Here is a 12,717-nt window from a genome sequence, read left to right as displayed (position 1 = left end):
GCCATGAAGCCATAGTGACCTCTAGTCTTATCAGTAACCAAATCACGTTTCTACTCAATACGTGGCCAAAAATTACAGACTGAATTAACTAGAATGAAACTTCTTGAAGGACCTGGTATGTTAAAATATTAATGTGTGTTTTTGTTTAAGATTTTATTTTTAGAGAAATTTTAGGCTTACAACAGAATTGAGAGGAAGAAAAAAATTGTGAGGAAGATAGAGACTTCCCATATACTCCTTGCTCCCACACATGCATAACCTCCCTTGTTATCAGCATCGCTTTCAGAAAAATACACTTTTAATCAAAGATGAACCTATATTGACACATCATAATCATCCCAAGTCTGTAGTTTACCTAAGGGTTCATTTTTGATGTATATTCAGTGGGTTTAGACAAATGTATAATGAAGTATATCCATAATTAAAAGCATCATACAGAATATGATGTCCTAAAAGATTCTCTGTGCTCTGCTTATTCAGGTCCCCAACCTTCCATCACTGATAAACACTGATCTTTTTATAGTCTCCATAAGTTTTTCTTTTCCAGAAAAATCATAGAATTGGAATCATACAGCATGTAGTCTTCTCGTATTGGCTTTTTTTCACTTAGCAAAATGCTTTTATGTTTCCTTCATACGTTTTCTTGGCTTGCTAGCTCATTTCTTCTTAGGGCTAAATATTGTCTGGACATGCTGGTTTATTCATTTGCCTACTAATTTCAAGTTTTGGCAATTCGGTAAACAAATTGTGGGTGTGGGTTTTACATGGATATAAGTTTTCAGCAATTTAGGTAACACCAAGAAATAAGATTGTTGGATCCCATGGTAAGAGTGTGTTTAGTTTTGAAAGAAACTGCCAAACTCTCTTCCCAAGTGACTGTACCATTTTGAATTCCCATCAACACTGAATGAACATTCCTGTTACTCCACCTTCTCATTAGCATTTGGTGTTTTTGGTGTTCCAGAATTTGGTTATTCTAGTAGGTGTGTAGTGGTAACTCACTCTTGTTCTAATTTGCATTTCCCTGAAGATATACAGCGTGGAACAGCTTCTCAGATGTGTTTTTTGCAAATATTTTCTCAGATGTGTTGTTTGCAAAGCAGCTTCTCAGATGTGTTGTTTGCAAGACAGTCTGCAACTTGTCTTCTGGTTCTCTTGGTATTGTCTGAAGTAGAATAGTAGTTTTTAATGTTAATGAAGTCAAACTTAGTCAAACTTATCAATTACTTCTGTTATGGATCAGGTCTCTTGTGTTGTATCTTAAAAGGTATCACTGAGGTCATCTAGCTTTTCTCCTATATTATCTTCTAGGAATTTTATAGTTTTGTGCTTTATATCTAGGTCTGTGAATTTTTGTGAAGGGCTTAAGTTTTGTATTTAGATTCCTGTTTGTTTGTTTTTTTTCTCACATGTATATACCCAGTTGTTCCAATACCATTTGTTGAAGAGACTATGTTTGTTTCATTCTATTGCCTTTAATCTTTTGTCAAATATTGGTAGACTATTTTAATGTGAGACTGTTTCTGGGCTCTTTATTTTGTTCCATTGCTCTATATGTCTATTCTTCATTCATCACAGTTTTGTAGTTTCCCTCATATGAATCTTGTACATATAGATTTGTACCTAACTGTTTTACTTTTAGGGTGATAATGTAAATGATATTGTGTTTTAAATTTGTTTAATTCCATTTGTTCTTTGTTCATATATATGAAAGCAATTAACTTTCTCTATTAACCTTGTGTCTTGCAACCATGCTATATAGTTCTAGGAGTTATTTGTCAGTTCTTTCAGATCTTCTATACAGACAATCATGTCATCTGAAAACAAAGATAGTTTTATGTTTTCCTTCCCACTTTGTATGTGTTTTATTTCTTTTCTTATTTCACTGCAAGTAAGGATTTCTGGTACAGTGTTGAAAAAGAGTGGTAAGAGGGGATATACTTACCTTGAACCTGATCATATTGGGAAATGTTATAGTTTCTTATCATTTAGCATGACATTAGCTGTAGGTTTTTGATAGACTACCATTATCAAGCAGAGAAAGTTCCCCTCTGTTGTTGTTGTTGCTCAGTTGCCCAGCCATGTCCAACTCTTTGTGATACCATGGACTGCAGCATGCCAGGCCTCCCTGTCCCTCACCACCTCCCAGAGTTTGCCCAAGTTCATGTCCATCGTATTGGTGATGCCATCCAGCCATCTCATCCTCTGACACCCTCTTCTCATTCTGCCCTCAATCTTTCATAGCAACGGGGACTTTTCCAATGAGTCATTTATGTGCATCAGTTGACCAAAATATTGGAGCTTCAGCTTCCAGCATCAATTCTTCCAGTGAGTATTCAGGGTTGATCTCCTTAAGATTGACTGGTTTGATCTTGCTGTGCAAGAGACTTTCAGGAGTCTTCTCCAGCACCATGGTTCGAAGGCATCAATTCCTTGGCACTCTGCCTTCTTTAAAGTCCAGCTCTCACAACCATACGTGATCAGTGGGAAGATCATAGCCTTGACTATTTGGACCTTTGTTCACAGAGTAATGTCTCTGCTTTTCAACACACTGTCTAGGTTTGTCATAGCTTTTCTGCCAAGAAGCAGTCATTTTCTGATTTCATGGCTGCAGTCACCGTCTGCAGTGATTTTGGAGTCCAGGAAGAGGAAATCTGTCACTGCTTCCACCTTTCCCTTTCTATTTGCCATGAAGTAATGGGACTGGATGCCATGATCTGTTCTTTTAATATTCAGTTTTAAGCTGGCTCTTTCACTATCCTCCTTTACCCTCATCAAGAGGCTCTTTAGTTCCTTTTTGCTTTCTGCCATTAGAGTGGTATCATTTGCCTGTCTGAGGTTGTTGATGTTTCTTCAGCCTATCTTGATTCCAGTTTGTAACTCATTCAACCTGGCATTTCTTATGATGTGCTCAGCATATAGGTTAAACAAACAGGGTGACAGCAGACAGCCCTGTTGTACTCCTTTTTAAATCTTGAACCTATCAGTTGCTCCATACAGGGTTCTAACTTGCTTCTTGACCAGCATACAGGTTTCTCAGGAGACAGATAAGATGGTCTGGTATTCCCAGCTCTCTAAGAGCTTTTCACAGTTTTTTATGATCCACACTGTCAAAGGCTTTAGCATAGTCAATGAAACAGAGATAGATGTTTTTTCTGAAATTCACTTGCTTTCTCTATAATCCAGTGAATGTTGGCAATTTGATTTCTAGTTCTTCTTCCTTTTCTAAGCCCAACTTAGACATCTGGAAGTTCTTGGTTTGCATAATGCTGAAGCCTCGTATGCAGGATTTTAAGCATGACTTTACTAGGATGGGAGATGAGTGCAGTGGTCTGATGGTTAGCACATTCTTCAGTAATACCCTTCTCTAGAACTGGGATGAGGATTGACCTAGTCCAGTCCTGTGGCCTCTGCTGGGTTTTCCAAATTTGCTGACATATGAATGCAAAATGTTGATGGCATCCTCCTTTAGGGATTCCATCGTGTATTCCTAGCCTAATGAGAGTTTTTACTCTAAATGGGTGTTGAATTTTGTCAGATGCTTTTTCTGCATCTATTAATATGATCTTCTGATTTTTATCTTTTAGTTTGTTGATGTGATGGATTACATTATTTGATTTTGGGGTGTTGAACCAGTCTTGCATATCTGGGATAAGTCCCACTTGGTTGTGGTATATAATTTTTATACATTTTTTGGATTCAATTGGCTAATATTTTGTTGTGAAGTTTTGCATGTATCTATATGAAAGATATTAGTTTGTAGTTTTCTTGTAATGTCTTTGTCTGATGTTAGTTTTAGGGTAACACTGGCTTCATGGAAAAGGTTAGGCAGGATTCTCTCTGCTTTTATCCTCTTCAATATTATAGGGAATTGAGATAATTTCTTCCTTAAATATTTGGTAGAATTTACCAGTGAACCCATCTGGGTGTGGCACTTTCTGTTTTGAAAAGCTATTATTGATTTAATTTCTTAAATATATATATATATATATATATATATATATAGTTATATAGTTATATTCAGATTGTTTATTTCTTCTTGTGTAAGTTTTAGCAGATTCTTTTAAGGAATTGGTCTATCTCATCCAGTTTGTCAAATTTGTGGGCATCGAGTTGCTCACAATATTCCCTTATTATCCTTTTAATGTCCATGGGATGTCCTCCCTCTCTTTCATTTCTGATTTTAGCAATTTGTCATGTCTCTCTCATTTTTCTTAGTTACCTGGCTTATCAATTTTATTGGTATTTTTGAAGAATCAGCTTTTGGTTTCTTTGCTTATCTCCATTGATGTACTATTTTCAATTTCATTGATTTCTGCTTTAATTTTTATTTCTTTTCTTCTGTTTATTTTGGATTTAATTTGCTCCTCTTTTTATAGTTTCCTAAATTGAAAACTTAGATTATGAATTTTAAATATTCTTCATTTCTAATACTTACATTCAAGCAATAAAGTTCCCTCTAAACACTGCTTTTGATGCATCTCACAAATTTTGATAAATTATCTTTTCATTTGCATCCAGTTCAAAATATTTTTAAACATCCCTTGAGATTTCTTCCTTGACCTATATGTTATTTAAAAGTGTGTTGTTTAATCTCTGTGTTTTTTAGGATTTTCCAGTTATCTTTCAGTTATTGATTTCTAGTGTAATTTCTCTGTGGTCTAAGAGCACATATTTTCTGTTCTTTTAATGTGGTAAAGTGCATTTTATGGTCAAGAATGTGTTAATGTAGCTTTTATTTTAATTCACAGGTCAATTTCAATGTAAGCAGAGACCAATGCAAATGAGTCACAACTATTTCCTGAGCATGCTTTGGTGCCTGGGGGCACTCAGGGTCCATTGTTGAAGTGTTTGATTGGAGGGGACTTTGATTTAGGCCTGCATTCCAATTTGGACTTTTTAGACTAGAGAATGTGAAACCTTCCTTCTACTTAGGATGAACTTGTTGTAAGAAATCTAGAGAACTACTTCCTACGTTATGGTGCCTTGAACATATTGGTCTAAAATTTTAATTATGAAAACAAATATTAGTTGCTGGAAGATATACAGTCTTACTGTATACCCACCAGTGTCAGTTACAAATTGGCACTTGCCACTGACATTTGCTATCTACCTCTACAAGGATTAAATCATGTGCTACTCCAGCTGCTGATTTTCAACATCCCCCTGAAAGGAGGTCAGGGTGGAGGGCAGAAATGAGGCCCTCTGTGCTTGGGGGAAAACTGGCAAGAGAGGTCTTCAGATAGATATTTTCAGGAGCTGATTTTATGAACCCAACTCTTATGTCTCCTCATATCTAGAAAAACACTAAAATCCTTCATGGTAAAGGCTCCTTATTGACTAGCAAAGACTTTCCAAGAGCAGGAGAAACCTTTTGGGAAAATATGTGCTTAATTGCATGCATTCCCCCTTCACCAAAATCTTTCATATGCTGCCCTTCCTCCCTACTTATTTGGAGAAACTTCTCCAAATCTGAGGTGCTGTCTCCCAGGATGCAGTCCTCATTTTGCCCACATAGAACTTAATTTGCAACTCTCACATTGTGCATTTTTTAAGTCGACACTGGGAATCTAGATACATAAAATTTGCATCCTTTTTCAGGACTCAAGTCTGAATATTTGAGCACTGTATGACTGGATCATATTATTTTGATTCTTTGAGTTGTTACCAAGAATTCTTTGGCATTTGGTCTTGTTTGGCACCGAGAAAAGTTGTAAAAATAGCCATTTGCAAATCCCTACTGCACAAATTGTAGGGATGTTGTTGAAAATTATGTCAGCTCTACCTCTCTGATAGCTGTATGAATTTCAGTGTGAAATTGAGCATAAAAACTGTATGTCTTCTCTGGACATGGAGTGTTTTTAAACTGACCATTGATGAGAACTTTTTCAGTTTCATATTTTCATATACAGTTACATATAGACTTCAAGACTGACAGAAAAGCTGTGATTGGAACAGGGGTAGCAGCTGGAATCAGGGTAGAAGCCTTAGACAGTATTGAGGAAAATCTAGGGTTCTAATGAGCTAGACTGGAATCTAGCCACAAACATTTTGCCTTACCACTTAGCTTCACCCAAAAAAGCTTAGAGTCAAATTTGTAGTCCAACTTTCAATTGCCCAACTTACATTACTTGACCTAATGATTTTTACCTTGACTACACCTCTCTTCTGAACTCTATATGTTTAACAGCAGCAAAAAGGAAAAAAATCTTTTTTTAAGAAAAATGGATTATTTCCAGAAAATACTTCAAATTCTTTTGTAAAAAGGGTAATGTATACTTTGATAATTACAAATATTTCTAGGTTTATAACCAAGAAGTTCACCAAGGATTGATAATCAGCTCATTATACAATTGTTTTATGCGGGATAAAAAGTCCTCTGTCAGATTCTTCTTGTAATTTTTCTAAACTATAGGTAAATGCACAAATTAGAACCTATGTCTTAAAAGTGTTTTTCTCTCTGTCACCTGAAAGCACAGCTGATAAAGGTGAGAATTGTAGGTGGAGACTTCACCTTATGAAAATTTTTCCTGCTTCTTGCGTGGACTAAATTTCTTTTCCCCCTTGAGATTTAAAAATGGTATTCATTCAAGCTTCCTTCATTCTCATGAAGCTAACTGAAATCCTAGCTGGTAACATGCTTCATCCTTTCCTCTATCAGCTTTTATCACAATGAAGTGGCAGACATTTCGAGGGGCTTTCTCGAAACCTCTCTGGGATTTGTTCCTGCTCTTACACATTCAAAACCTGTACCATGAAAACCCTTAGACACACAGTCTTTGACACTCTTCTGTGTGGTGTTTTTATAATGCTTACATCTGTAAAAACCCAGGTCTCTTTGGAATCATTTGGAAGTATGAGATATTTTTGAAGACTTTTTTTTTTTTTTTTTTTTTTTTTAAGAAAAGCAATATGAAGATATCTTAGCAAATCCAGCTGTCTCTGGTATAGGCAGTGGGGGAGGTTCAGACCAGGTGTCTCTGTGTGATAGTCGGGATGGGAAATAAAATGTGTGTGGAGGCAGGTGCTACCTCACCAGCACCCTGTCCTCCTGTCACACACCCTCCTTTACCTTTACGATCAGGCATCCCAATATGGGTCCAGGAAGAGTTTCCATGTGTTGGGAGCATTACCTCTCCTTCCGCTTTTAGTTCAAGTGGTTTAACCATTTCTGTGTATGTAAATGAAATAATGAAAATAGGCTCTTCATTCCTAGATTTGATATTCTCTCTAATTGAATGGCTGTATTCAAAGAGTGACAGTTAACAGATAGATTGAACCTGGGCAGATAGATAATATGAAGGATAATAGAATCCAGATCACTTTCATTTCAACACACTCCCAGAATAGCTACACTATCTGAATAAAAAATAGTGCTGGGATTAGCTGCTTTAATAAGGGACAGTGATAAACCAAAAAATGTCTAAAGAATAGAATTCAGGATGGGGAAAATATTATAGAAAAATACTATATGAGGAAAAGGTGAAGGAACTAACTCTTTTCCCATAGAAGAGGAAACATGTATGTGTATATGTGGGGTGTGTGAGTGTGTGTCTTTGTGTGGTATGTATTGATATGAAGGGTAATGGAGAGCACTGCATTTTGAGCACTGTCATATAGAAGAAGTAGAAAAGATACCATTAAATGGAAACTCATTGGCTTCAGAAGCTGCTATATGTATATGTGTATGTATATATATGCTGCTGCTGCTAAGTCACTTCAGTCGTGTCCGATTCTGTGTGACCCCATAGACAGCAGCCCACCAGGCTCCCCCGTCCCTGGGATTCTCCAGGCAAGAACGCTGGAGTGGGTTGCCATTCCCTTCTCCGGTATATATATGCACACACATACATATATATTAATAGTTTTTTTTTAGTAGTTACTTGACAGAAAATGGAGAGTGCTCACTCAGAAAGGTGTGATTTTCTGTCATGAATTTATAGCCATGATGTTTTTTCCAGTTATTGTTAGACCCTCCTTAGAGGTGCTGTGGACGGCATCCTGCATTCAGGTTGGTTTAGAGATCTCAAACTAAAAGTTCCTCCAATCCCAAGCTATCATAATTCTTTAATTAATAATTTAATTTAGTTCAGATCCATGTATTTTTTTCCCCTGATTTCACCTAGCCAGAGTTGTGCAGGTTTTAAAATAGACGTAACTGTAATACTCTGCCTACTGTGTTCTTAGATATTATTATAGAATTATGACTGTTCTTTGACTTCTTGTTAATCAGAGGGGTTTCAGACAACTGAAATCTTCTTTCTTTTATCAGAAAAGAGCTAAACATTACCACTCTGGCACCTCTTTCAAGGCGGCAGTTTGCAGTATTCTTCCTGTGTCTGATTCTTGCATTAGTCAACTTTTTCTCATCGTGGGCTTCACAGCACTTCCTTGATTCTGTGGAGAATTAACTGTTTCCCTAATCATCTAAGTTACCTCCTCCAGAATGGTTCAGTGGTTGGAAAGAGCAAGATCTGATACATTCTAAATGTAAATATTACTGCTTGCTTCTTAAGGAATACATGCTTAAATGCATACTTTAGGCAGATGTGTGCTATTATTTAGAATATTCAACCCTATTTATCAGTCTAGCTCCAAGATAGCCCATTGAAATTAACATTATTCAAGGAGGGTTTAATAAAGATACTTATTGTAAAGGTGTGGGAAGGATGCAAGGGAAGTATTTATAAGGGGTTGTGCAATATTCAGGGACTAGAATAGTGGACCTCTGACAGTTCCTAGGTCTGAAGGGAAGAAAGAGGAAGCAGTTATTACCACCTGCAGGGAAGGAGCTACACAGAGAGAGCTGTCTTGAGAGAAGCTGTCCTGAGAGGAGCTTAAACCTTACTTTAAAGCTGAGAGTGTAATGAAGTAAAGCCTCCTATAGTCATGGCCTAGAAAGCCAAACTGAGATGGTGGGTGTTTGCAGCACAGTAAGGATTTATTTACAGGGCACCCAGCATGGGTGTACATGGGAGGCAAATCTCAGATCCACTCCATCTTGGTCTTTGAGTTATGAATGTTTTAAAAGGGAAGAACAAAGAAACTGAGATTATTGTCTTGTGGCATTACTTAATCACGGTTTCAGAAGTCAGGATGTCTCTGTTTATGATTCTCTGACTAAGTGGCCCATGGCTTGGAAGGGGAGTTGGGGTGGGGAAAGTCTGTGAGCTCATCTTGCCCTGGAGAAACAACCTGAGGTGGTACATGAATGATAATATCTACAATAGCATTTTTAGTATGTTAAAATTGACAACAGTAATCTTAGTCATCTGACTCTGGTTGATTAGTTCAGATAGCACAGGATTGAGGTCAGAGCAGGCAAGAAAGGGTTTCAGGACAGGGGAGACAAGCAAGGGAATAAAGTTTTGGATACAGAGCTTATACCATCACTCAGCAAAGGAACTTGGCATTAGGAAGGCCAGTTTCAAGAGCAGTCTGAGACCATGCAGCAGGGAACCAGGATAACAGACACCTGTTCCAATGATCTGGTCTCTCTGTCCTCTCTACTGCAGGGACTGAGTTTCACTTTTCTGAGAGGTAAAGGCCAAGGCTGTCTTTAGTTTTTTCCTTGATTTTGGATTGAAGTCTATTGAGGGAAGAACCCACAGCTGTCCTGAAATTCTCAGGGAAACCTACTATCCTGAAACTGTGCTAAGAAAATCAACTTTAAAACAATGCTAGAGCGTGAATATACATCTGCCTCCACCTGCCTTTGGTGTTATATTGTCCCTTGTGGAAAATTAGTCTGCCTTCTTCCTTTTCTATTCTCATTAGGGAATGAGCATCTTGAAGAGATGTTGGCTAACATTACTACCTCTGTTCGAGATCACAAAAGTGTTTGACATTTGCTTCTTTCTCACATATTACTGAGTGAGAAATCAGATATTCAATTCAGCAGACCCAGGGCAAGAGTTTGGTCTGTAATGTCACATAAAATGCCATGATGAAAGTCATATGAGGATTTTGAAAATAGAAATCTTTAGTATATATTTTTTTCTAGACCTGAGAGAAACTGTGATGGTTTTTGAGAAGCTGATGGTACTTGATTGTTTAATAAACAAAAACAAAGTCTTGGAAAGGTATTTAGTAAAAGCTTGTTACAGGTAACATAGAGCATGTAAATGTCACTGTCTTTTCTTGGTAGAGTTAGATGAAGTAATACTGACTTGTGTGCATTAAAGTGTATATTATTGGTACAGAACCAAAAGTTAAGAGGTAATGTACCCTGCAACATGATACTGAATAAATAATCATGATTGACTTAAAATTTTTAAAATGATTTAAATAGGTCTCTGGCAAATGATTTTTCCACTTTTTAACACAGATCTGGGGTTGGCAAACCTGTATGTAAAGGGCCAGATAAATATTTTAGATTTTGCAGGCCAGATGGTCTCTGTCACAACTATTCACCTCTGTCATTGTAGCTCAAAGTCACCATATACAGTATATAAATAAGGTGGGCATGGCTGTGACCCACTTAAACTTTATTTACAAACACAGGCAAGGATTGCACCTGGCATGTAAGCTGTAGCTTGTGGACTCTTGACCTAAACTTTTTTTTATCTGCCCTTTCTAAAATTTTAATAGCCTTGGTAAATTGGATAAAAATTTTATGGTTTATTAAACTAGAGTTATGAGGCATTTTCTAAGAATTCAGAATGTTAGGAGATCATCATATCCTTAAGTAATAAGGACACCTCAATATGTACTGTCATACTTTAAAGATACTCTGGAACATCTGATGATTTTGTGTTTTTAAAACAAAATATTCTGTTCTTATTATGCACACACACACAATAAATAATGAAAGCAGAATGAAACTTTTTGAAGTGATAGATATGTTTATGAGATAGATTTTGGTGATGGTTTCACAGGGTATAATTATATCCAAACTCACCAAGTCGTATACATTAAATATGTACTGCTTTTTTCTATCAATAAAGTACAATAAATTGGTTTAAAAAACAAAGACCTAAGGACTTGTTTCAGGCAAAAAAAAAAAAAACCAAAAAACAAAAAACCTAACCAACCAAACAACCCCCAAATATGCACTTAGCAAATAATATATCAATGTGATCCAACCATGGAGCACATAAAGACATGTATTTCATTGTATTTGAAATGGATCTACCAAAGGGCCAAGAAGTCATATACTAAATATCAATAAGGGATTTTTTTTCTCAAATTTAAGTGGAATAAATTTATTCAATCATAAGTTAAAAATATGATATGATTTTTCTTCAGTTACTGAATATTCATTTTCTTCTTGCTTTTGGCAATGCCCTTCAGCCAAAGAACATAAGGAACACGTCCATAGTTGAACACATTAGTGGACTTATTAAAAAATTTTTTTGGCTATGCTGTGTGGCATGTGGGATCTTAGTTCCCCAACCAGGAATGGAATCCACACTCCCTACATTGGAAGCACAGAATCTTAACCACTGGATCACCAGGGAAGTCCCTTGACTAAACTTCAGATAGGCTTCTTTGTAACTGTGGGCTTCCCTGGGGGCTCAGCTGGTAAAGAATCTGCCTACAATGCAGGAGACCAGGGTTTGATCGCTCAGTTGGGAAGACTTCCCTGGAGAAGGGAACAGCTACCCACTCCAGTATTCTGGCCTGGAGAATTCCCTGGACTATGCAGTCCATGGGGTCACAAACAGTCAGACATTACTGAGCGACATTCACTTTCAATTACTAACTGTAGGCCCTGGACCTGCCTTTCTTAAAGCATTTACTTCAGAAAACTTGATATTGTAAATTCTTTCTTAATCCTTTGAGTTGTAAATCTTCTCCAAAACTGTTGCCAATTTTATAACTTTCTCGGAGACCTGGGATTCATCCCTCCTTTTTGTATGAAATCAGCAGGAAAGATAGCATCTCTTCACTGAGTTTTAGTGAAGCTCAGTCTTCTCCACAGTTCAAAAGCATCAGTTCTTCGGTGTGCAGCTTTCTTTATAGTCTAACTCTCACATCCATACATGACTACTGGAAAAAACACAGCTTTGACTGGATGGACTTTTGTTGACAAAGTAATATCTCTGCTTTTTAAAATGCTGCATATGTTGCTCATAGCTTTTCTTCCAAGGAGCAAGCATCTTTTAATTTCATGGCTGCAGTCACCATTTGCAGTGATTTTGGAGCCCCCCAAAATAAAGTCACTCACTGTTTCCATTATTTTCCCATCTATTTGCCATGAAATGATGGGACTGCCATGATCTTAGTTTTCTGAATGTTAAGTTTCAAGTCAACATTTTCACTCTCCTCTTTCACATTCATCAAGAGGCTCTTTAGCTCTTTTTTACTTTCTGCCATAAGGGTGGTGTTATCTGCATATCTGAGGTTATTGATATTTCTCCAAGCAATCTTGATTCCAACTGTGCTTCATCCAGCCCAGCGTTTCCCATGATGTATTCTGCATATAATTTAAATAAGCAGAGTGACAGTATACAGCCTTGATGTACTCCTTTCCTGATTTGGAACCAGTCTGTTGTTCCTTGTCCAGTTCTGACTGTTGCTTTGTGACCTGCACACAGATTTCTCAGAGGCAGGTCAGGTGGTCTGGTATTCCCATCTCTTTCAGAATTTTCCACAGTTTTGTTGTGATCCACACAGTCAAAGGCTTTGGCGTAGTCACTGAAGCAGAGATAGATGTTTTTCTGGAACTTTCATGCTTTTTTGATGATCTAGCGGATGTTGGCAGTTTCATCTCTG

This window comes from Odocoileus virginianus, chromosome 12, assembly GCF_023699985.2.
Source record: "Odocoileus virginianus isolate 20LAN1187 ecotype Illinois chromosome 12, Ovbor_1.2, whole genome shotgun sequence".
In the NCBI taxonomy this organism is placed as follows: domain Eukaryota; kingdom Metazoa; phylum Chordata; class Mammalia; order Artiodactyla; family Cervidae; genus Odocoileus; species Odocoileus virginianus.
The sequence above is the reverse complement of the archived record's forward strand: the minus strand, read 5'-3'. Positions refer to the sequence as shown.